This window comes from Chiloscyllium plagiosum, unplaced genomic scaffold (genome assembly GCF_037043375.1).
Source record: "Chiloscyllium plagiosum isolate Xiang-an unplaced genomic scaffold, Cpla_swu_hap1 HiC_scaffold_5, whole genome shotgun sequence".
Taxonomy (NCBI): Eukaryota; Metazoa; Chordata; class Chondrichthyes; order Orectolobiformes; family Hemiscylliidae; genus Chiloscyllium; species Chiloscyllium plagiosum.
Window position 1 is genome coordinate 93851661 of NW_028270143.1, and position 11427 is coordinate 93863087.

General features: G+C 45.4%; 1 non-coding gene across 1 annotated transcript; it reads left to right on the forward strand.

The window, feature by feature from the left end:
- Positions 1–10638: 10638 nt before the first annotated feature.
- Positions 10639–10850, forward strand: LOC122550389 (small nucleolar RNA U3). The gene has a single exon (XR_006311837.1). It is a non-coding gene; the product is annotated as a small nucleolar RNA U3 (small nucleolar RNA).
- Positions 10851–11427: the final 577 nt, after the last annotated feature.

Here is an 11427-nt window from a genome sequence, read left to right on the forward strand (position 1 = left end):
AAAAAACCTGGTCATCAGGTGTGAGGCACTGTCATTGCTATTATACATGGCACAGGTCTGGCCTATTCCCAGAACCTGTGCCGCTGCAGTCACCCGGGCCATCTTCCAGTTTATATGGAGGTCAAAGATGGACAGGGTCCGAAGGAACTTGCTGTACAAAGATCTGGGCAATGGGGGAAAAAATACACCCAATGCCACCCTCACCCTGATGGCCACCTTTGTGTGTGGCTGCATCAAGCTGTGCGTGGATCCCCGGTACGCAAACACCAAGTGTCACTACGTACTGAGGTTCTACCTGTCCCTGGTGTTGCGAAGGATGGGCCTGGCCTCGCTGCCGCGGAACGCTCCGAGTAGTTGGACCGTTCCGTATCACCTGTCCTTCGTGGAGAAGTTTATGAAGAAAAACACCTTTGACCACAAGTTCATCAGGAAGTGGTCAGCATGTAGTGTCCTTGAGACCCTTCGGGAAAAGGAGAGGGCGGATCCTATCGAGCAGTTCCCTGAGCAGACTGTCAAAGCCATTTGGCAGAATGCCTCATCGCCAGAACTTTCCAACAAGCACCAAGACATGGCTTGGCTGGTGGTGAGAAGGGCTCTGCCTGTGAGAACCTTTATGCACGCCCGGACTCTCAGCTGCACCGCACTCTGCCCTCGAAGCGGCTGCAGGGGGGACGAGACTGTCACACACCTCCTTCTGGAATGTGCCTAAGCAAAGGAAGTCTGGAGAGGAATGCAGTGGTGTTTGTCGAGGTTCGTCCCGAGCAGCGCCGTGACGCGGGACTCCGTGCTCTACGGCCTGTTCCCCGGGATGCACACCGAGACGAACATCAACTGCACCTGGAGGATCATCAACTCGGTGAAGGACGCTCTCTGGGCGGTACGAAACCTGCTGATCTTCCAGCTGAAGGAGTTGACCCCGACTGAGTGTTGCAGACTGGCACATTCCAAGGTCCAGGACTACGTGTTGAGGGACGCACTGAAGCTTGAGGCAGCTGCCGCCAAGGCGCGGTGGGGAAAGACCACCGTGTAACATCTGCCTGCCTAAAGAAGAACAGGGGGCCCGCGCTGTCATTTGGGCTCTGCTGATACCTCAGCTGAAAATGTAATCGTACAGACCTGTAAATAGGAATGATTACTCTGTTTTCGGTATGCAAACAAATGGAATGTTTACATATGTATGGCATGAAAATGTGTTGCTGGAAAAGCGCAGCAGGTCAGGCAGCATCCAAGGAACAGGAGAATCGATGTTTCGGGCATAAGCCCTTCTTCAGGACGCTTATGCCCGAAACGTCGATTCTCCTGTTCCCTGGATGCTGCCTGACCTGCTGCACTTTTCCAGCAACACATTTTCAGCTCTGATCTCCAGCATCTGCAGACCTCACTTTCTCCCCATATGTATGGCATGTCCAGTTGAACAGATCATCAAAGTATTTTATGAATAAAGTATATTTTTGAAATTAAAAAATAATAATTTCAAAAGAAATGGGATTGCTACTTGAAAGAATTAAACTTCTAGCGTTATATAATGTGGATTGAGCAGGGGAGCAGGACTAACTGGATTGCTTTGCAAGAAGCTAGCAAGGCCTCATTGGGTTGAATGGCCTCCTATAACATAAATCTAGGTGGTTAGTTTTAACCTGTTTGAAGACAGGTATGGGGCTGTAAAATTGAATGGGTAGCCAGCTCATGGCCTTCCCGACTTGCCCAGATTATGATGGATGAACACTGCTTCTAAAAACCTGGTGGTGATGCTGAGCCTTTTGAGGGAACAATTAATGGCTTCATTCTTTCTCCACTGCAGTTTCACATGTAGCTGGGAAAGGCAGAAGCAAGGCCAGCAGTCCAGCAGCTCAGTCTGCAGATTACTGTCAGGCAGAAACATACAAAGAGACACAGGTGTATGCTGTGAACATAGGAGGTACAGTTAGTAAGTTTGCAGATGATACTAAAATTGGAGGTGTAGTCGACAGCAAAAAAGGTTACCTCAGATTACAACAGGATCTGGACCAGATGGGCCAATGGGCTGAGGAGTAGCAGAGGGATTTTAATTTAGATAAATGTGAAGTACTGTACTTTGGAAAAGCAAATCAGGGCAGGACTTTTACACTTAATGGGAAGGTCCTGGGGCGTGTTGTTGAACAAGAGACTTTGGAGTACAGGTTCATAGTCCTTTGTAAGTGGAGTCTCAGGTAGATAGTAGAGTAAAGAAGGCAATTAGTATGCTTTCCTTTATTGGTCATTGAGTATGGAGTATAGGAGGTAAAAACAATGACTGCAGATGCTGGAAATCAGATTCTGGATTAGTGGTGCTGGAAGAGCACAGCGGTTCAGGCAGCATCCAAGGAGCAGCGAAATCGACGTTTCGGGCAAAAGCCCTAGTATAGGAGTTGGGAGGTCATTTTGTGGCTGTACAGGACATTGGTTAGGCCACTTTTTGAATGTTGTGTGCAATTCTGGACTCCCCCCTATCAGAAGGATGTTCTGAAACTTGAAAAGGCTCAGAAAAGATTTACAAGGATGTTGTCAGGGTTGAAGGGTTTGAGCTATAGGAAGAGGCTGAATAGGATGGGACTGTTTTCCCTGGAGCATCAAAAAATGAGGTGTGACCTTATAGAAGTGAATGAAGTCATGAAGGGCACGGATAGGATAAACAGACAAGGTCTATTCTCTGGAGTGGGAAGGGGGGGGGGGGGGGGGGTGGGGGGGAGTCCAGAACTAGAGGGCATAGGTTTAGGGTAAATGAGGAAAGATTTAAAAAGGGACCCAAGGTGCAAGATTTTCACACAAAGGGTGGTACGTGCATGGAATAAGCTGCCAGATAAAGTGGTGGAGGCTGGTACAATTGCAACATTTAAAAGGCACCTGGATGGGTATATGAATAGGAAGGGTTTGGAGGGATATGGGCCAATTGCTTTCAAATGGGACTAGATTAATTTAGGAAATCTGGTCAGCATGGACGAGTTGGATCGAAGGGTCTGTTTCCGTGCTGTACATCTCTATGACTCTATGACTCGAGGTCACTCAGCCCTTCAAGCTTGCTTTGCCATTCAGTAAGATCGTGGCTGATCTGATTTATTCCATATTCCTACCACCCTCGATAACCCTCACCCTCTTGGTTATCAAAGTTCTACCTGCCTCTTCTGTAAACACCTTCAAAGACACTGCTTCTGCCACCTATTTCAGAAAAAAACAAGTTCCAAAGCCTCTCAGACCTCAGTTGAAGAAAAGACATTGCTTCATCTCTGTTTTATATAAGTGACCGCGTACTCTTAAGCAGTGACCCCTAGTTCCAAACTCTCCCACAGCAAGAAAAATCCTTTCCACATGGACCTTGTCAAGACCCCTCAGGATCTTACATGTTTCAATCAAGTCATCTCTCTCGCTTATGACTCCAGCAGATACAAGTTTAAAATGTCCTTCCCTCAAAAGACAACCCACCCATTTCACATGCTGGTCTGATAAACCTCATCTGAAATCCTTCTTTAAATAAGGAGATCAAAACTGTTCACAGTACTCTCAATACCTTTGACTCTTGTCAATGCCCTGCATAACTGAAGCACAACTTTGCTACTTTTATATTAAATTTCTGTCGCAATAAACACCAAGATTTTATGAACTTCCTGAATTGCTTATTGAAAAGGTGGTACCTCCTCCGAGAGCGTGTCTCCTGTTCCCACCAATCATACCATTCAACTCAAAGATGTTAGTCTCCTTTATGCCTCCTTCCTTGTCTTCCAAACCTCATCCCCTCCCATACAATCCCCTCAATTGCAGTCTGCCAGCTCCAACCAAATCCCTGATTTACCTGAAGTCCAGGATTGCATGTAGTCCTGGCAGTGGCTACTACTCAATTCCAGTGCTATTGGGATCACAGAGCACTCAAGGGCAGGTCTTTCTCCAGGAGATCCCATTCTGGTCAAATAAAGGATGTCCCCCAGCTTCATTGTCATTGAGGAGCAGTGGGTCTTTGGTTGAGATTCGTGCTGGGAGACCTTTCGGTGATCATCCCACTTAAAATCCCACGTGACCCCCCCCCCCCCCCCCCCCCCATGGCTGTATGCTACCTTTAGTTTGATTAGATTAGATTCCCTACAGTGTGGAAACAGGTCATTTGGCCCAACAAGTCCACACTGGCCCTCCAAAGAGTAACCCACCCAGATCTATTTCCCTCTGACTAATAAGATTTCCCTCTTCCCTAGCAGTATAGGCGATTTAGCTTTGCCAATTCACCTGACCTGCACATCTTTGGACTTAATTCAGATAACCTAAAATTCTATCAATCTTGTCCATATTCCACTTGGGGATGTCTGCTGGAAGCAGCAGCCTGATGTGATAGTGGGAAACAAGATTCAGGAATAGAAATGTGACTGGTAACAAATTCTCTGATCTCCAACTCTCATTTTTCACAGGACTGCTGACCAGTACCACAATAAGACTGTTGGCCTGACTTTAGGAATAAAATAATACAAGGGGCATCTTCCTTTTTCTTACTTCTCCAACCTGAGCACCAGTACACCCTTAATCCTCTAGAAGGAGCACAGTTCAAGTAACCCAAATTGGAGTGGTCTTGGACTTTGATTCTAGGACATTGTATGATAGTCACCCAGCTCTAAGAAAAGCAAATGCACAAACCCGAACCCTTGTCTCCATTTTATGAGGCTCACATGCCCAACAAATCTCACTTCAACTCTCTCTGAAGTTCGGTGCACACACCAATTGTTGTACTCCTCTCTTTTACTTAGTCTCATATTTGAGAAATGGGTGCACAGTTCCTATGAGAGGCAAGGTCATTGGAGAAGGCATTTCCATCTTAAACTAAGACATTTCCTCTGAGGAAGAGTGCTCAAGGGAAGGCCCTTGTTCATGATCTAGGAGATGGTAAGGTTGGTTGCAAATTGCTGGCATCATGTTTGTGATAGACAAACTCTGTCAATATGGCATCCTGATGAGCACCCACAGTGTTGCAACTTTTCGCCTTGCTTGAAGCAGGGATATCCCCCCATTGCCTCCTCCTGTAGATTGATCACAGCAAAAAGGAGCAGAGAAGGAGGAAAAAGATGGTAGCGATGGGGAAAACCAAGGCCTTCTGTCAACTTGAGGATAGTGCTAAAGAAGCCAAGAAAGACTTTAATGAAAGTGGATGTGAAGGTGAGTTCAAGCTTGAATTCTTGTACAATATACCAACCCCATGACCCTCTGCTACAACCCATTCAACTCATTCCTGGCACCACGTCCAACCTCCCTCCCATGCAGCAGCAGCACAGACACTTAGTCACTTTTTAGTGAGAAGGTCAGAGTAAGAGTGGGATGTACCTCTTTCCAAGAGGAAGCTGAAGATATATCCATTGTTCCAAAGTCGTGTAACCAGAGCCAGTGGGTCCTTGATTGGAACAGAAATATGCTCAAGGAACATTTTTTTTTAATTCTTTCACAGGATGTGGGTGCCACTGGCTGGGCCAGCATTTATTGTCCATCCCTAATTGCCCTTGAGAAGGTAGTGGCGAGCTGCCTTCATGAACTGCTGCAGGGATACCCACAGTGCTGTTAGGAGGGGAGTCCCAGAATCTGGACCCAGTGACAGTGAAGAAAGGCAATCAAGATGATGAATGGCTTGGAAGGGAACTTGCAGGTGGTGGCATTCTCTTGGATGTATGGCCCTTGTCCTTTTAGGTGGGAGAGTTCACAAGGTTGAAGGTGCTGTTAAAGGAGATGTGGTGAATTTCTGCAGTGCATCTTATGCATGGTACTGTGCACCATTGCTACTGTACATTATTCATGGAGGGAGTTAGTGTTGGAGGTGTTATGGGGAGACATATTATGCCTTTTGGTTGTCTTGTGGTTCCCATATGTCATAAAGACTCGCACTTTAAATTGGACAGTTTTGAGACCTTTGTGTTGGATACAGCCTGCCATGCTAACCAATACAAAGACAGCTTTCAGCTGGTATGCTGTAACATGTCACCAAACCCTCCATCACAGCGGTACTTTTACCTAGAGTCTCTGAGGCCAGTCTCTGAGGAGGTGTAACAATGCAAAAGTGAAAGGGTCTGAATGAATGTACCATTTGACCAAGGACAAAGTGAGAGGCCATATAAGGTATGCTCACAGTTAGTATCCCTGCTGCTGGGGCACTCCCATTGTGGGTAGGCTTTGTGGAGGGGAGGGTGCAGGGAAAACTTGCCCACAATCTGACTGTGACTGAGATTTGAAGACAGCAATTCATGTCTCTGTCAGGAGAGGAGGAGAAAATGCACTTCCAAAAGCATTTGCTATCTTAAGAATTGGTCAATTTATTCAGCTGCCACACAGAGAAAATTCTCACTTCTGTCTGTCTCAGTTATTTCTCACAACAGCAATCCATTACAAATGTCTGACCAAATTACCCTGACGGTAAGTGTGCAGAATGTGTAAAAGCAGTAAAACTGAAGGTGTCCCATTATTTCCTCATGACCATGAAGGAGCCTAGGACTTGCTGGGTGGGGGAGAGAAGGCCCTTGTAAAGTGTGAACAGAAATTTAAATTTAATAGTGGAAATCATACAGAAGAAATTGCCTGACACAAAATTGCTTTGAAAGCCAGAGAAAGAGCCAATCTAGTCGGGCAGGCCATGCATTTCCCATTGTGATGAACCTGTTCCTTTTATTAGGTTAGACTGTCCTTGGCTTTTCTCAGAGTAAATGGCCCAGGCTCCAGAAAAGTCTGAGAGTTTGGATAGGTTTGTTTACAGCTAACAGATACGGCCTCAGGCAGAAGACTTTCATGTTTCAAAATAACTGGTGTAATGAAAGTGGAGTAGCCAGTCCTAGCAGCTGAGTTTTTTGATTCAGTTCAGCAGCAGTGTGTGAAGAAATGCTGCTGGAGCAAGTCCATCCTAGTACTTTCCCTCCTTCTGCCCTTCTGACTTTGTAACCTGCTTTTTGTGTCATTTTCATTCTTTGTGTTAAGGGGTTTGTTTATTGGGACTGTTGCAAATATTTTGGAACAGCATCATTGTCAGGATATCCTGTTGGGTTCGGATAGGATAGGTTACTTGGTTATTCAATTTTCGGTTCGTTGTTTCATTCCATAATTTTGTAAATAAATTGTTTGTTTAAAACCCGGCAGTCTGACCAGCTAATTCACTCCAGGAGTATCCACTATATCCTGAAACAAACAGCAAAGTTACGGTCTGGGCTACCTGCTTAAAAACGTTTTGAGGAGTTGGGCCTGGTCCATAATACCATCTAGTTTGAAATTGGTGCCTCCTACTTGCACCAATTCTTGAAGCTGTTTTGTTTGTTACCACAGTGTGCACAACTTATTCTGAAAACCTTTCCCTTGTTTTTTAATCCAAAGGGATTGGTGTAGGGGAATGGGTCTGGGTGGGTTGCTCTTCGGAGGGTCGGTGTGGACTTGTTGGGCTGAAGGGCCTGTTCCCACACTAAGTAATCTAATCCTTATTCTGAGGCGCCCCCACCTTAAAAAGGAATGTCAAATAGTTGTTTTTTTAAAAAAAAAATGGTCATGATCTACCAGGAGGGTAAAACAAATGTCCCCATCCACCATAAAATAATAAAGATGTTATTTTGCTGGGATTTTGTTTCGTCATTGGAAGAAATGGAATGACATGTTGTTACAACTGAGACTTATAGAGAATCTGACATGGTGGAATTGGAGCACTGGGATTGTCGACTAAATGCTTACCCATTGAGGGAACCAATGATCTTCAATTTTTGTCATGGAGGTGGAATGCATTTTTAAAAATTATTCATTGGTATGCTTTCCTTTATTGGTCAGAGCATCGAGAATTGGACTTGGGAGATCATGTTGCAGCTGTACATTAACCAGGGCATTGGTTAGGCCAATGTTGGAATATTGTAAGCAGTTCTGGTCTCCTTCCTATCGGAAGGGAGTTGTGAAACTTGAAACAGTTCAGACAAGATTTACAAGGATGTTGCCAGGGTCGGAGGGTTTGACCTATAGGAAGAGGCTGAATAGGCTAGAGCTATTTTCCCAGAGCATCGGAGGCTGAGGGGTGACCTTATAGAGGATTATAAAATCATGAGGAGCATGGATACAGTAAATAAACAAGGTCTTTTCCCTGGGGTGGGGAGACCAGAACTAGATAGCGCAGGTTTAAGATGAAAGAGGAAAAATATGAAAGGGACTTAAGGGGTAACCTTTCCACACAGAGGGTGGTACGTGTATGGAATGAACTGCCAGAGGAAGTGGTGGAGGCTGATACAATTACAACATTTAAAAGACATCTGGATGGGTACATGAATAGGAAGGGTTTGGAGGGATATGGGCCAAATGCTGGTAAATGGGACTAGATTAATTTAGGCTATCTGGTTGACATGGACTGAAGGGTCTATTTCCATGCTGTATATCTCTATGACTCTGTGGATGGGTGCATCGCTGGCGAGGCAGCATTTATTGCTGATCCCTAATTGTCCAAAGGGCAGTTAAGAGTCAAACACACTGCTGTGGGTCTGGAGTCACATGAAGGCCAGACCAGGTAAGGATGACAGTTTCCTTCCCTAAAGGACATTAGTAAACCAGATGGGTTTTTCCTGACAATCAGCAATTGTTTCACAGTCATTAGAACTCTTCATTCCAGATTTTTAAAACAGAATTCAAATTCCACCATCTATCATGGTGGGATTCAACCCCAGTGACCTGGGTCTCTGGATTAACAGTCCAGCAATAATACCACTATGCTATTGCCTCCCCTGTTGAATATCCTTTATGCATCGATGACCCCATGAAATATGCAATTACCAATGTAGGTCTGAAACTGGTCATGTTAATGGATATGTTGGTAAGGGTTAATTATAAAGAGTCAGAGAATGAGAGACGTGACAATCAGATTCTCCTAAACTGAGACTAGATTTGGGGATAAACTGCAAGGTGGGGGCACCTCAGAATAAGGATTAGATTACTTACAGTGTGGAAACAGGCCCTTCGGCCCAACAAGTCCACACCGACCCGCCAAAGAGCAACCCACCCAGACCCATTCCCCTCCAGGCAATTTAGCACAGCCAATTCATCTAACCTGCACATTTTTGGACTGTGGGAGGAAACTGGAGCACCCGGAGGAAACCCACACAGACAGTTGCCTGAGACGGGAATTGAATCCGGGTCTCTGGCGCTGTGAGGCAGCAGTGCTAACCACTGTGCCATCCAGGAGCAGAAGTGATAGGGGAGGAAGGAATTAATCAGCATCTTCCCACTACTATGGGATATTGCCAGCAGTAGGAACCTTAGTGGCACAGCCACACACAGACAAGAAGCTGATGACCAGCTAAACCATTTATCTCATTTTTTTCCCAAGCACCAGGACGGGATAGCACTGCATTCGGAAAGCACCAGGTTCACTCCGGTGGCCTCCCTGTCCTTTCCAGTTGGCAGGACAGGAGAACCTTCTTTCTCATCATGTGGCAGTGGTCCTACCACTGAAGTGTGCCCCTGCCCCGATTGCCCAGAGCTGCCTGCCTGGCTGAAAATCAGTTAACCTTTCCTTCCTGCTGCAGCCTCAGCAATGGCTACTTTCAAGTTCGAAATGGTTCCATCCATCTGATTGGACCAACAACTGTGGAAGGCGGGTCGCCATCCTTAATTTGATCTGCTCCTAGCTGCAGACTTGTCAATTATCTGTTCTGGGTCAGGTCCTGGTTTGAATCCCAGCATCAGGACAATCGAGAAAATTCCAGGTCTATTGTCAAGCATTGACAATAATGACTGTGTGTGTGAGTGTATGCGTACATGGCTGGGTCTACGTATGGCGTCTGTGTACTTGCACATAGGTCTGTGCATCTGTTTGTGTGTGTGTGTGTATATGCTCCTGTGTCTGTGTGCGCATGTGCCTATGCGTGAGTATGTGAATGGGTATTAGGAGTGAGACTCTCTGGAGAATATCAAAAATGGGGTATGAATATATTCTGGAGCATTGCTGACTAGCCTTATGTCTTTGAACTGTAGATGCTCCAAACGTTTTATTGACCTGCACGCCTCTGCGCCTATACTAGAGCTTTTGAGTCCATATCGATTCACGCAGTATCGACTCGCCATCATGTCCTGTGTCCTCTTGCAATAGCAGCACTTGCACTTTGTGCAGGGTCACTTGTGGCCTGAGTAAGCATCACACGGGTCAGGAAAGAGAGACCCCCATCCTGAGTGAGACACAGCCCGCGTTCAGGGACTTGAGGCAGCGTGAAAATTCAGTGCAGGGGAAAGAAGTGCTTTCTGTTGGCTTTTTTTGGTTCATAGTTTGTAAGGTTGTTTTTTTAACAGGATACTTTAAAACCTCGGATCAGAGACCCAGCCCAAAACAAAGAGTTACATCAGAAGAAATCCATAAATTCATTGGTTGGTAAGAGCTGTTAATTTCACTATCCATTACGGGTTCCTTTGAGGTTAAAGGTAAATAGGTGAAATGTTTACAGATTACAAACTAAAACCCATTAGAAATTGTAAAAAGAAATGAATTAAGAACAAAACAATTTAAGTGTTGGGCCAGGCGATGAGTTGTATCTGCATGATGTGAGAATTGGTGGACCGCAACCTGGGTCATAGTAACCACATCTGTAACAAGTGTTGATTTGCTTGCAGAACTCCAGCTCAGAGTTGATTAGCTGGAGACTGAGCTACACATTGGGGAGGGCAAGAGTTATCTGGTTTGTAGAGTGTTTTCCTAGAGAAATGAGTTCTAGAGTGTGTGGTCTCACCAACCATCTCGAGGATGTATAGTGTTCTCTCCTGAGCAGGATGTTGGCACGGAGTGTTGCTTTGAGCAGTTACTCTTTACTATTGATGATTGTTCCTTCACTGTTGTGTGGGGGGTTAGATGAAGAGAACACAGTCTGAGTGGTTTGTTTAAGAGAGTTCAAAAGAAAGGTTCTGTGTTTTATTTATTTCAGTTCTGAGTCAGCTCAATATCAGGGCTTGACTGCGGCACTTCATTCAATACCTGCAATTTGTTCTTTCAGGAGGCAGTCACACCTCTTAGATTAACTATTGCAAATTCAGTCCAGTGGTTAGGGACAGGAGAATGTGACTATGAGCGAAGGAGGTGAGAGATCCAGGAGGTAGTGCGAAAGGAACTTCAGCTCTTGAGCTTGTTGGAAAGGTTTGAGATTCTTGTTCACTGTGTGGACGAAAGTAGGGGCTTGAGAGAGGATGAGCAAACTGACATCATCATGGTACAGGGAGAAAAGAGAAATGCAATTGTAATTCAGAGTAGTATAGTCAGGGGAATAGGTACTGTTCTCTGTGGCCAGGTTCGAGAGTCCAGAAAGCTGTGTTGCTACCTGATGCTGGGTTCAGGATCTCTCACCTGGGCTGCAGAGGAACTTGGAGTCAGAGAGGAAAGATTCTGCTGTCGTTGTTCATAAAAGTACCAATGACATAGGTAGAAAAAGGAAAGAGGTCCTTCTGTAGGAATATGAG